This window comes from Rattus norvegicus, chromosome 1 (genome assembly GCF_036323735.1).
Source record: "Rattus norvegicus strain BN/NHsdMcwi chromosome 1, GRCr8, whole genome shotgun sequence".
Classification (NCBI taxonomy): domain Eukaryota; kingdom Metazoa; phylum Chordata; class Mammalia; order Rodentia; family Muridae; genus Rattus; species Rattus norvegicus.
Genome location: NC_086019.1, coordinates 19,656,203 through 19,669,985, shown reverse-complemented (window position 1 = coordinate 19,669,985; position 13,783 = coordinate 19,656,203). Strand labels below are relative to the sequence as shown.

Below are 13,783 nucleotides of genomic sequence, written 5' to 3'. Positions count from 1 at the left end.
GGTTAGCAAAGAGCTAAGCTGACTATTAGAAATTTAGACACCTGGGGAATCTGAACTTTGCTAGTCAAGCAGGAAGGGCTCTGGCTAAAAGCTAAGACCTCAGTTCTGCTTCCAGAACCAGGGCCAACTAGAGCAAGTCACTAGAGTTCCGGACATCACAAACTCTGGAGGACCTAAACCATGTTTCGAATTAAGGCCACCTGATCCCTCTCTTGCGTTTGTGAAGATGCAACTAAATCCTCCCCAGGGAAACCATTGTCCAGATTTCATGACTTCTCAGACACGGAGTATTTGGTTCAAATCCATCATGCATGTCACGAGTGAGCCAACAGGGAAAAATGGGGGAAGAAGATTCACACGGACTTTCAGGTATTTCAAGTGTTTCAGTCATTAAGTATATAGTGAGAAATGCATAATATGCACCAGATTGTCACAGGAAAAAAAGTGCCCAAAATTTTTTTTTAAAGTCTCAAATGATACTTTTAAGAACAGAAAAACAAACAAACAAAATGAATGGAATGAAGTCTTCCAACAGAAGACTAAAAAGTAATCAGGATGATAGAGATATTATCAGAAAGACAGGTCACTAGAAAATGCACAGGAAGAGGATATCCCCACCTCTAACAAATGGAAGAAAATAATAGAATGAGCCACAAACAACATCATAATGTATAATTGGTGTGTCACTGAGAATGGAGACATCATATTTGAGAACACAATCTCTTGGAATTTGCCAAAACTAATGAAAAATATTACCTGACATTCTAGGAGTTTAGAATTTCAGGATATTTTTATAAAACAAAATTATGATCCTATGTCAAAAGTGTCCCGGGCAATTGAGCAAGTTTACTCAGTGACTAAGTCATTTACAGTGTAAGTCTGACAATCTGAGTTCAGCCCTCACAACCGACATGAAGTTCCAAGCAAAGAAGGGACTCCATAAAGTTATCCTCTGACCTTTGCTAACTGACCACGGCATGCACACCTGAACACATACGATGCACACACACATACAAGAAACAAATAACTAAATTTTCAAAATCACTCCTGGGTACATAAAAAAAAAATCTTCTGAATACCGCAGACAAGGTGATAGTAATAGAACAACAAGGGGAAAAAAGAATATTTCAAAGGAAGCAACAGTAATAGCTGTTTCTGAATTCAGAACAAAAATCATAAAAGCCAGGCAATAATACCATGGCATTTTCAAGATGCGAGACAAAAATAACTTCCCACCAAAATTCTGTATTTAATGGGGAAACAAGCATCAAGACTAAACACATCACAGAAAGAAAGAAAAGAAGGAAATCACAGAACCTTCTTTTGAATAGACCTTACTTAGTAAAAGAAAAATATTGCCTAGTAGATAATGAATTTGTGATGCAGGTATGGGGACCAGAGTTCAGACCCCTAGCACACATGACAAAACTGAGCACAGTGGATCGTGGTTCCTTCCTCTACCCCAGTGCAAGGGAGGCGGAGTAACAAAGATACTGGGAATACAATAGATACTTCCTTTGATTAAACCGAGGGAAACTTTAAATTTTCCCCAAGAAAGCAAGCAAGCCCTGAAAAAAATATTAGCACGAAATAGCATGTCCAAATAGAAATGAGACTACAGCAATATGAATCTGAATGTCAGCTGTAACATTCAGTATAAGTGAAACAGATGTCTGATTTAAGGGGCGGTTTTTCGGACTTGTTTAATTGTGAATCAAGTCAAACATATAATGCTTATAGAACCCATATCTATAATATACAAAGGCATCCGAAGACTAAGACAATCTATACAACAGAAACAGTTATGGAAAAGAAGCTAGTAACTTCAGTCAAAGACAGCTCAGAGTAGGATTGCTAATAGTGATGCCAAAATGTGCTGATAAAGCTCCCATCGCGGTCTGTATGCGTTTGCTATTAGTTTCAAATGGAAACAAGAACACAAGTTCACTGATGTCTATGTAATACTGTTGTCAATGGCTGCCGATTCTGCATTCCTGCAGTACAAAAGGCACTGACATTAGTTGAAAGAAACAGATTTCCAAAGAGCTGGGCCTTAAAGAATCAAAAGTATACTGACTACAGTGGAATTAAGTGAGAAAAAAAAATGTCAAAAGACAGAAAACTTTCTGTAATTTAGATATAAAGCCACCCACCCATCTCAAAAATTTTAACACAGAACTCTTTCTGTCTAAAGTAAACTCAAGGATAAAAAAATAAAACAGAGCAGAGACTGAAGGAAAGGCCATCCAGAGACTGCCCATCTAGGAAACCATCCCATCTGCAGACACCAAACTCTGGCACTATTGCTGATGCCAAGAAGTGCATGCGGACAGGAGCCTGATATAGCTGTCTCCTGAGAGGCTCTGTCAGCACCTGAGCAATACAGATGCAGTTACTCACAGCCAACCAACAGACTGACTCCGGGGACCCCAGTGGAAAAGTTAGGGAAAGGACTGAAAGAGCTGAAGGGGATTGCAACCCCATAGAAAGAACAACAATATCAACCAATCAGATCTACCAGGGACTAAACCACCAACCAAAGAAAACACATGGAGTGACACATGGCTCTAGCTACATATATAGCAGAGGATGGCCTTATCTGGCATCAATGGGAGGGGAGGCCCTTGGTCCTGTGGAGGCTCTGTCATGCCCCAGGGTACAGGGACACTAGAGTGGTGAGGCAGGAGTTGGTGGGTAGGCGGGAGAACACCCTCATAGAGGCAAAGGGGAGGAAGAGGAGATGGGATGGTGGGCTGCAGAGGGGAAACATGGAAGGGGGACAATATATGAAATATTAATAAATAAAAAAGTAATAAATATAAATATAAAAAACCTTTTCAAAAAAATCACCAGAACAGAAACATTACAATGGAAAATTTAAAATGTTTTCAAATAAATGATACTAAAAAATTCAGTGCCAAAATTATAAAATAGTCAAGGCTGTGCAAAGACAAAAATGTTGCCATATGTAAACATGCTAGGAAACAAGAAAGACTGAAATATAAGTAATCTATTTATCTAGTTCAAGAAGCTATGAAAAATATTAAAAATAAAATCCAAATTAACTGAAGAAAGTAAATATCAGGTCACATAAGGGCAAAATCCCACCTAATATAATGATTTGATGAGAGATTTATAATCAACCAAGCAGTTATTTGAAAAGACTGATGAAATAATGCATGTTTGCAATGCTCTCAATTAAAGAATTACCCATGTTACACATATGGTAATGGGCAGGGACTATGAAACCTTTATACATAGAAAAATAAAAAGAGTAGATGACACACAATTATATGCCAAATGTACTTGTATTTGTAAGGGGAAAAGATAAATGTTTCAAAAAAGCTGACTTACTAAACTTAGATAAAAATGGTTCCAACATTTTTTTAGTTATTTTCTATTGCTGTGATAACACATGACCAAGATGACTTAGAGTACAAACTCTTTGGGATCCAGAGACCTGTACAGACCCAGAGATCTGTTACAGATCCAGAGGTTTAGAGTCTATTGACGATCAAGTAGGAAGCTGGTGGTTGGAGCAATGGCTGAAAGCCATCTTGAATCATAAACAGGATGTTGTCTCAACTGGAAATATATTTCAGTTTTCTACCTATCCCCAGAGAGCTTCTCCCACACACTTTACTGACAGGTACACACATGCTAAGCTACCCCAATTAGGTCTAACTGGAGATCAAGTATTCAAATTTTCTAGAATATGAGAAATATCTCATTTAAACAAACACTCCTTTTCTTCCCAAACAAGCACTAACATGCTCAGGTCTCTTCATCAGTGAGGTGGTTTGATTATATATTTTCTCTGTGGCTAAACATTTCTTTTTAATAATAAAATGCCTTTTATTGGATATTTTTTATTTACATTTCAAATGTTATACCCTTTCCCAGTTTCCCATCCATAAATCCCCTGTCCCATCCCACTGTCCCTTCTTCTATGAGAGTATTCCCCCACCCAACCATCCATTCCTTCCTGCCTCCCTACACTGACATTTCCCGACACTGAGGGTGGGGGGTCCAGCCTTGGCAAAACCAAGGGCTTCTCCTCCCATTTGTGCCCAAGAAGGCCATCCTCTGCTACATATGTATCTGGAGCCATGAGTCTGTCCAGTGTACTCTTTGGATGGTAGTTTAGTCCCTGGGAGCTCTTGTTGGTTGGTACTGTTGTTCTTGTGGGGTTTCAAACCCCATCAGCTCCTTCAATCCTTTCTCTAACTCCTCCAATGGGGACCCAGGTCTCAGTTCAATGGCTGGCTGCTGCTAGCATTCACCTTTGTATTTGCCATGCTCTGGTAGAGCCTCTCAGGACAGCTATATCAGGCTCCTGTCAGCATGCACTTCTTGGCAACAAGCAATATTGTCTGGTTTTGGTGGCTGTATGTATATACGGTGGATCCCCAGGTGAGGCAGGCTCTGGATACCTTTAATTGATTTAACAGCTATGATAGTGTGTGGTGTGTGTGTGTGTGTGTGTGCTCATGTTTAGTAATGTGGAATAATTTTATCTCAGAAAAGCTGGCAAATGCTACAAATGGAACTTATGGATATATCCTGGGAGGAGCTAAGAAATATGAGGGCTGTGAAAGTCTGGTTCAAGAGGTTTCAGAGATGAACAATGCTAGCAACTGGTAAACAGGCCATTTGTTCTTGTGATATTTTGGCTAGAGTTACTTTCTGTCCTTGTCCTAAGAACCTGTCTAAGGCTAAATTTTAAAATAATAGACTAATTTCTTTGGTTGAAGGGATTTCAAGAAAGCTTAATAGTTACTCTGTCATGGTGTTGTTAGTATTTACTGTAAAAGTAACTTTTACTTACCTGATATGATTGTCATCTCGAAGGCTTAATGCTGAATAAGCTCATCCTGTCTAGCTCTTTCTGAACTCTGGCTGGCTAGTTCAACTCAGTTGTTCTGGCTCAAACTCCTCTCTGAGCTGACTGATTCAAACTGGCTTCGCTCAGCTTCTTACTGAATTGCTCTGCTTGGCCTCAAACTAACTCTGGCAATCTGTTCTAATCTTTTGGCTCCTTCTCATTCTATCTTCACCTGAATCTAGCTTGTTCTCTCTGCAGCCTGCCTCTGAATTCCACAGAACTGAACTGTCATGGTCTCTACTGTACTGCACTGCCTCTCAACTAAGATTCAAAGGAATTTACTAGTACTCAGACATCTTTAGCATGCCTCTGTCTCATCAGTGTCTCAGGTGAGAGAAAGAGACCCTGAGAGACCACTGTATGATGCTGTAAAAGAGAAGTCTGAAGTTTTTCTGAACAACCTGATTGTTAGAAGTTCCAGTGTTATGGCATATCGTCCAAGAACTGCATAGAGTGAGAGGAACCAGCTCAAGAGAAGGAAGAATAATATATGCACCAAAGCTGGTAAGTCAGAGCCACCTCAGCCCTATGACACTGGGGACAGAACTACACAATTTGAAGTTTACTCTGCTTAGTGTCTGTTTTATCTTGGTTCAGTGTTTCTCACTATACTCCAGTCTTACCTTATACTGTGTTCATTCTGTCCTATTGAATGTTGTAAATATGTAATTTACTTTTGATTTTACTTAGGTTGACAGTTATTGCTCTGAGTCATAGAAGACTCTTTGGACTTTTAATGAAGACATGAAAGACTCTTGAGAGTTCTGAAGTTATGCTAAATGTAGTTTGCATTATGATGTGGCCATAAAAGTTTGAGTGGTTAGGTGTAAATGTGGTGGTTCTAATGAAATGGTGCCATATTCTTGGGAATTTGAATGCTTGATTCCTAGTTGGTAGATATGTTTGGGGAAGGCTTAGTAGATGTACCACTGTAGGAGGAAGTTTGTCACTGGAGATTAGCTTTGCAGTCCCAAAAAATTACACACAACCACAGTGGACTCTCTTGACTTCTTGTTTGCAGTTCTAAATGTGAGCTCTCAAACGCTACTTTAGCCACCTGCTATTTCTGATCCACCATCAATGACCCTAACACTCTGGAACTGCTATGCCATAATTAAATCTTCTGTAAGTTGCCTTGGCCACAGAGTATCATCACAGCAATAAAAGTGTAAGTAACTAATAAATGAGGCCAAGAGGAGGGTAGAGCAGGAAAGAGAATACAGGTTGTAGAGTATCTCGGTCTCCATGATGGCTGTTTGTACATTGAGCAAATATTCACCAACTTTGCACATTTTAACATTTCTAGCTTTTATGGTAAAGACATTGTTTTATTTTATGCACATGTATATATATATATATATATTATGTAATACATGTTTTATTAAAAAGCACCTATTCAGAAAAAACAAAAATCTCAAAACTCAATTATATACTGTTATCAGATAAAACAAAAAGTAGCAAAGTGTCTTAACTAATAAAGAAATAGAAAATGAACAAGTAAATGGTAACAGAATAAGGCGAAGTAAGATCATCATATAATGTGTTTATTTGAAGAATAAAGTAGTAATTGGTGAGGTAACTCCTTGATTACAACCAAATAATCTGGAAGACGTAACGAAATATAATGCAAACAATTATAAAAGTACATCATGACAAAATGATACCTGTTAGGTCCTCTCTATGCAAATTTGAATTAAATAGATTACATTTTTTTCATCTGGCGTAAGATGTGTGCTATCATAAACAGCAGTGATCAAACTCTTTCTGATTTATTCTAGTTTTGTTTTGGCTTCTCTACATTATACCCATCAAAATTAGCCCAATTGTTCTCTGCTCAATACATTTCAATATAGATGGCCAGGAAGTATTATTTACTGAATATCAAATAGACTTGCAGCAAGATATGAGACAGTTGCCTACATATTACTAATTATTCCTTAGACCAATGAGGCAGTGACATTGTTAGACCTGTTTTTCACATGAACCAAGAGAAGCACCCATGAAAGTGAAAGACTAAAGAAGCAACAGGTGAATGTAGGAGCTTAGACCTCCTGATGTTTCCCTAGTCTTCTTTTGTTCTTCCTTGGCCCTTTTCTTACATTTTATAAGCAGAGTAACACAGATCATGCCCCATTTATGGAATAAAACACAGATATTCCATTTTATAACAAAAACATATAGCTATATTGATGAAAGTAAATATGTATTGCAATTACAATTAATACATTTATGATATAATTTGTAAGTCTAAGACATGTGTGTATAGTATAGATAACAAGTAGAAAGATAGATTCTAAGAATAAAATGAGGAAACACACAAGTTGCTAGTAAAATGATGAAATAAAGATGTTTTGTGTGTGAAAGCATCAGACAGCTGTGAAAATTGCCCTCATCTATTTTGGGATGTCTTATTCAGGCTTCCCATCATAATTTTGGTATGATTTAAAATGTTAGCAGATCTTTCCCACAGCCTTTAAATAAAACAACTTGTTTCTCTATGTTCTTTTGTTCCTACTTTTTATTAAGTAATCTAATTTAACCAGTGACTCTGAGAAGCTTTTCCTCAGCAGGCAATTAACTTTGCTGCAATAGGATATACATCTCCAAATATTTAGTGTTTTCATGATGGTGCTAGACTTGAGTCTATCTGTGCCGCCAATTACATAAACAAGGTAATATGTCAGCACATGTTTAAATGGTATTTCAGGCGCATTATGTCAGTCTTTCCTGGCCCCGTATTTTGCCTGATTATTTTACCACTTGGAGAAACAAAATGCCAATCCACAACAAAACAAATTCAAATAAAGGAGTAAATATAGCCTGTGGTTCCCAATGTTATTACAGAGAGTTACGTTCATTGGAGACTCTCAAGGAGTGCTGTACATATGATAGAGTCACATGGACAGTGGAGAGGTGCCTGACATTGGAATATGTTTGGAAAGATGATTAGGGGAGACCATTTATTTTATGCTTTCTGGGAACTAAACCCTCAAGGTAAATCCTTCATGAATTGCAGAAACCACAGAACACCATAAGGACAAAGCCTTCATTAGTGGCCTTTTAGGAGAGATTCCAGTAGATTTAACTGTTCCTTCTGGGAATCAGAGAAAGGACTGGAAGATCTTGAAGGGGCTCGAGACCCCATATGAACAACAATGCCAAGCAACCAGAGCTTCCAGGGACTAAGCCACTACCTAAAGACTATACATGGACTGACCCTGGACTCTGACCTCATAGGTAGCAATGAATAGCATAGTAAGAGCACCCGTGGAAGGGGAAGCCCTTAGTCCTGCCAAGACTGAACCCCCAGTGAATGTGATTGTTGGGGGGAGGGTGGTAATGTGGGGAGAATGGAGAGGGGAAGCCCATATAGAAGGGGAGGGGGAGGGGCTAGGGGGATGTTGGCCTGGAAACCAGGAAGGGAAATAATAATCAAAATGTAAATAAGAAATACTCAAGATAATAAAGATTAAAAAAAAAACTGTTCCTTCTGCCAAATATAGCTACAATAGATCCATGGTGTTCGTTTTTATCATCTTCAATTACTAATATCCATATCTATGCTTTATAGATTTTATAGTTCTTCACTTCCTTCCCCATTGTGTATCTCTAAATACTTTGTTTTATATTGTTTATTCAGTGAAGCAATATTCTCTAGATTTTTTTAAGATAGTTTATTGACAATGCAGAATAACATGCTTTTTCTGATATTTTTCCTAGTTCTAACTATTCTGGTAGATTCTTTCAGTTTTCTGCATATAAGAACAAATAATTTGTAAACTAAGAAAAACGAACTTTTTTTTTTCAAAATTTGGATGTTGTATTTATTTTTTTCTTGCCTAATTGCTCCGGCTTTCTACTACATACTGAAGAGAGGTGGTAACACTTTCGCCTTGTGTGAAGTTCCTTCATCTGGTCTCTTGAGTACAATGTTGTTAATTATGGGTACATCTTGGATGGAATTTACCCTGTTGATATTCATGCCTATGATAGCTACTTTTAAAAGTATTTTAGCATTAAAAAGTTGGATTTTTGTCAATTTATTTTCTATACCATTGGGATATTCATATGATTTTTATTCTTATTCTGTTAATAAGCAATATCATGAGGCCACCCTTGTTGACTTGCCCTTGTTGGGCTGTTATTTTTAACAAGTATTAATTCTATGTGGTTGTGGTGAATGAGTCTTTGAAAGTGATACTGAAAGTATACAATTTATAGCATTTTATAAATTGTAGGTTCAACAATTATGTTGACTTATAATTTTTCTTCAGTATATTGGTCTAGGTTTAATATCAATATTAAATATCTCATGGAAGAGTATTCCAGAGTACTACAAAACTTTTTGATTTGAGAAAACGGTTTGAGAAAGATTTGCATTGTTTCTTTAAATGTTTGGTAGAGTTTAGCAATTCATGAGGTACTGGGCCTTTCTTCAAAGGGAGACTTTAAAAAATATTATTAATGTGTGTGCGTGCATGCATGCATGTGTGCATACACACCTGTGTACCAAAGCACAAGTGTGGAGATCAGAGGACATCTTGCAAGAGTCTGTTTTCTCCATCTCCTAAGATTAATCAACCTTCGTGACACACAACTTTGTACAATGACCTATCTAGGTCCTTCATGGGGCTAATTTTTAGTGGGTAATTTCCTTATTCTAATGGGTTATTTTTATTTTTCATGACTTAGTCTTGGGAGATTGATTATCTAAGAAACCATTTCTCCCAAGCTTTTTAAATTTATTGCTATTTAAATAATTATTGTCCACAATAATCTTGGACCTGCTTTGTCCATATTGTATCTGTTGCAATCTGTCTTCTTATTTCTGATCTCACTAGAATCTTTTCATTTTCTAGTAATCTTGCTTTGGTCTGCCAACATTGTTCATATTTTTTTTAAAATTCTAGTTTTATTGATCACTTCTGTTTCATTATTTCTGCTCTGATCTTTTTATTTCCTGATTTTTGCTAATTTGGGGTTGATTTTGTTTTTGTTTATTCCTTGAGAAACAGCAGTAGGAGGATAGAGAGTTCTGTTTCTTTTCAGAAAAAAGCAGAAGTATGTGTTCCTACTCAGGTTGCTCTTAGAATTGCTTTTGCTTTGTTCGTTAAGTTTTGATATGTTGTATCTCCATGCTCACCTCATGATTTAGTTTTATTTTCTTAATATCCTCTCCACCTATTACTTGTTGGGAAGAGTTTTGCTTAATTTTTGAATATTTGTAAGTTTTAAAAACTTCTCTTTGAGTCGTGGGAATACACACACACACACACACACACACACACACACAAGTCCTCACCGAGGCCTCACTCATCCACAGTTGTGAGCCACCCAACATGGATGCTGGGAATGTGACTTCAATACTTTCCAAGAGCATCAACCACTTATAAACACTAAGTCATTTACCCAGCTCCCATATAATAAAATGTCTTTTAAAACAAACAAAAAATTCTCCTACACATTTGCTTCTCTCTGTGTTACTCCATCTACTAATCTGCTTTCTCCCAAAGGAAATTCAAGAGAGGCAATAAATGAGGGAACCAGATTACCAATAACAAAATGAAATCAGAAATCGTGACATAGTCATATGGCAACTTGAAATAGATTAATGACCATGTGTTAGACATCCTCTTAATCCTTGAGTGTCCATTATCATCTTCTAACTTGCTATATGATTTTGCCTATACTTCAATAGAACATTTCAGTTTCTACTTGAGTTTATGCAAATTCTACATCCTAATAATAGCCACGTTTGCCAGATGGAATTTAGTTGTTATACCGCTATAATCATGATTCCATATTCTTGCTACAATGTAATATTTATTCTGCTAATCTCAGTGGCAAAGCACAGTGTGATTAAATCATTTGCTCAATATAGGTTGTGAGTAAATAGAGCTGGGAAATGTTACCATCCCTTAGTAATAAATGTCGGAAAACAATCTGTTTATGAAATAAGGAGCTGCTTTTTCCTAAATAAATTGTCTTTATTTTTCTAGTGCTTCTCTCAAATGCGAAAACATTAAGAATCTTCTAAGTGTAATTGGTAAAGATTTGATCAAGCCACTCCAAAGACTGCTTCTTATATTTAAAATAGTAATTCATTAAAAACATCTTACAGATGAGTCAAGGATATGCAAACAAAATCACTAGTACTTTCCAAGATTTTATACATTAAAAATAAAAAATAATGAACCTTTTTACTGAGTCAGTGATGGTCAGTGATGACATTTTTTTTATTCCTAAGCACATCACTGCTTTGACTCTCAGTAGACAACAGCTAGTATGACACTGGGTGACTAAATGTACCTACAGGGCATGTGTAGAAAGAGAAATTATATCACTCTAGATGTATAATGGTACGTGCCAAGTACTGAGAGATCTAGCTAGCTGTCTTTGATAGCATAGGCATTAGTAAAGTTCTCCTTGAGCCTGAGCTATGTACGGAAATATATGGGAAACAGCAGTAACTCCCATGAGCTCTGGTGGGTCTGGTTCTTCAGAATCTTATCAGACTGGGACAATTCTAATTTTGCATTTAAACTCTTCAGTTGTGAACCACAGCCTTTCCTGCTGGAAGCTTTGTAAAAAAAAAATCCAACTCATCCTTCTAAGTCTCTGTGTTTTCAATTATTAAATGGGAGCTTTAGAGTTCTGACCAATGATTAAAGTTCTTCACACAAAGTCACAGAGTTTAAAGCCTCCAAAACCTATTGAAAAGGAGTAGTAGCACCAACTGCTTGGAGGAACTGCTGTGAGGAGCGAGGGAAAAGGTAAAGAATGTTTGTATGTTCTCGGTTACCACAGCATTCGAAAATACCTTCTGACATTTCTGCCCTGTAACTAAGTACCAAAAGATTTTCCAAGTTTATTTATTCCGCAGACTGAGGATAAATAAAAGTGTGAAACCCCTTTGTGGTCAAAGGAATTCTATTATAAAACCCTGATTACAAAACATGCTAAATTATTTTACATCTTTAGTTAATTAACTAAACTAAGATCTGGGGTCAAGTAGAAATGAGCACTTTCTTCTTATTATAGATTATATGCATATTCCTTCACTTAAATGTATATTAATAGGCTAATTTTTAAGAAGGAAAAGAAATAAATATAAACATCAAAACGGATGAGCATCCTTATAGAAGCAGGGGGATGAGGGAGGGGAGAGCAGGTTTCTGTAGGGGAAACCAGAAAATGGGATAACATCTAAAATGTAAATAAAAAATATGCAATGCCCCCATCCAAATAGATGGACATCATACTTTCAGATCATTTCAGGCTATGGGGATAGCCTCTGAACCAATTACCTTTGGTGAATTGAGACTTTAGAGTTGGTCTGACCTTTATTATAAACATAACTTTTTCATTTATTGTGGGACCCTCCTGGGTTCCCTACAGTGTTTGACCCCTGCTAAGCCCCGAAGATGCATGTAGAAGCCTTTTGTTCCTAACAAATGAACGCCCTGGCCTGGTAGTGACATACTGGGTGGTACACCTGGGCGATGGTTCATTCCTGTCTTTTGTTCTCAGTCTGTCCCTAGAACTTAGGCTGATCTTCCTGGATTTCTCCCCAGTAAATTTGGGGCATGCATTGATCTTTTGTTCCTGAGGCCTTAAGCCGGTTTTCCCACTGTGCTTCCTGGAATTTTCCACCTAGTGAACTTGGGGTATATATTCCGTGAATAAAGCTACGGATTTGGCATTCTCTCTTAACATGAATGACCTGAAATATGTATGTTTTTTAAACCCGCAGGCTTACGCCCAGATCTCAGTTGTCAGTGCGGGCATTGACAATTTATTATGAAGACCCTTCAGAACATCAGTTCACCTTAAGGTTACTACATGGGAGGAGGCACAAACACAAAAAACAGACCTACTGTGGTCATGTGGAAATCAATACAGGAAACACAGTTAGGAAGTCATCCCTGCCTTCCCTGAAAAAGCATGGCTTCCATTCAGGTGAACTCTGAATTCCTAAGTTAATGATGAACTAGTTAACTATACAGGATTAATCGGTGATTACACAATATGACTGTACATTGGAGGGGATATTCTGTTCTGTTTGATAATGGATAAATTATATTGTTGAGCTCAAAGGGGAGTTTAAGTAATCTGTGCAGATGGTATTAAAAACTGACTTGCTTGATCCATGTGCAAGCTAAAAGCATCAGTGGAGAGTAAATAAGAGCGATAAACCTTCACTATTTATTGAGTCCCTATCACCAGCAATGACCTGAGTCAATAGACTGCCATCTTGCTCTTGATCAGAAAGGCTGACTTTTTAATGATCACATGGCGGCGGCTGGGATCAATAAATGACCAAGATGCCTTTACCCAGAAAATCCATTTGGAAGGTAAGATCCTCTGGAGACTCACCTACAGATTCTCTAATCTAAAGAATAATCATACTATAAGGATGGCATTGCCACTCCATGACCAGACAATGATCTGAGACTTCCTAGGAATTAAGAACTAAACTCAAGGCTGACACCTTGATAATAGGTAGGAGTAAACCCAGGTTCGCTGGTCATTTAGCAGTACCATTTCATTTGCACTCTCCAGTTGCTCAAGTGCCATGGAGTCCCTGAAGGGACAAAGGAAGCTCTTCTATGAGACTTACCAACTTCCTCATTCCGAGAGCAGCCATTTCTAACATGAATGTGTGCTCCCATTGCCAAGATGGGTCGAGAAGCAATAGAAGGGATGCTTAATTCTTGGGTATAGCGTCGATCTATTCTGCTAGCTGATCTCATACCACAGCATCCTATGATGACTATGACTCCATTGTATAGTGTCATAGTGTATATGTGTCAATAAACATCTTCAGCCTCCTTTGTTTTCTGACTAGTCTATGTCTACACTGACATAGGAGGAGCAGCCAGACGATTTTCTATGTTG

General features: G+C 37.5%; 1 protein-coding gene across 8 annotated transcripts in view; it reads right to left on the bottom strand.

The window, feature by feature from the left end:
* The window catches only part of Lama2 (laminin subunit alpha 2), a 647,931-nt gene that overhangs the window by 470,071 nt on the left and 164,077 nt on the right, over positions 1 to 13,783 (bottom strand). The gene's annotated exons all lie outside the window — the stretch shown is intronic.